General features: G+C 31.2%; 1 long non-coding RNA gene across 1 annotated transcript in view; it reads left to right on the forward strand.

Moving 5' to 3' along the window:
- The window catches only part of LOC128249264 (uncharacterized), a 59432-nt gene extending 58551 nt beyond the window's left edge, over positions 1-881 (forward strand). The window contains exon 4 of the long non-coding RNA XR_008265353.1: positions 582-881. This is a non-coding gene — a long non-coding RNA (uncharacterized LOC128249264). The remainder of the gene's footprint in view (positions 1-581) is intronic.
- The last annotated feature ends 252 nt before the right edge of the window (positions 882-1133 follow it).

The following is a 1133-nucleotide window of genomic DNA, read 5'->3' on the forward strand; positions in this document are numbered from 1 at the left end:
TATATATATATATATATATATATATATATATGTATGTATGTATGAATATGTATGGGTCGGGCTATGCTGGTGTGTATGTGTGTGTATATTGTATATTTGTGTCTGTGTTTGTATTTATGTGAGTTTCGTTCCCTTCATGTTATTGCAGCCCTTACCAAAACAATGCCAACAATAACAACTACCAATGTCAAGCTGCTACTACTGCTACTACTGCTACTACATTATTCTGCCTCTGCTGTTACACTATCACTGCAACTAGTGCTTCTTTAATCAACGTGTACATGCAGCTGTACATGGATTACATGTTTTAGTGTAAAATTACTGAGCAGAGCTAAAGCAAGTCTTACATGTTGCTGTTTTTTATACGTAGCTTATTTTAAATATTCTTCCTAAATAATCACTGCATACGAATTTCAGGTGCCAAAAATAATAAATAATCAAAGAAGAAAATTGCAGAATGGAAAAAAAAAAAAGAAGCAAAAGAACGCTTCGAGAATACTAGATATAAAAAAGTTTATTATTTTTGCTTTGCTATTTTGTTGTCTTTTTAAGTTTTTTTTCTTTTTGTTATTTCTTTGCAGTTAATTGTACTTCAAGAGATTTCCCAATGAGGACATGAATAATGTAGGCCAAAGCAAGGCAATGTGGAAGAAACAATGCGTCTGATGCTGCCCTTTGACTTTACCGTTCCAGAGCCAATAAAAGTGGATCTTTAAAATGTTTAAATATCAAGAAATAGTACATTGGGATACCATCGACGTGTTTCCAAGAACCACCAGGGATTTGAGGGTATATACACATACACACATACACACACACACACACACAAATATATATATATATAAATAATAATAATAACAATAATAATAATAATAATAATAATAATAATAATAATAATAATAATAATAATAATAATAATAATAATAATAATAACAATAATAAAGAGTATGGAGACTAAAATATTTTATAATTTTATACAGCATATATTAATGACTTACACTCGTTTCCACTGCACTGACTACTCACGGTTGCAAATGCAACCGTGCATTATTATCAGTGCAGCTTCATCAGGATCCATCCATTTCAACTCTGCAATTTTTTCATCGTCCTGCCAGCCCACGTAAGTCCAGTCT

This window comes from Octopus bimaculoides, chromosome 13 (assembly GCF_001194135.2).
Source record: "Octopus bimaculoides isolate UCB-OBI-ISO-001 chromosome 13, ASM119413v2, whole genome shotgun sequence".
In the NCBI taxonomy this organism is placed as follows: domain Eukaryota; kingdom Metazoa; phylum Mollusca; class Cephalopoda; order Octopoda; family Octopodidae; genus Octopus; species Octopus bimaculoides.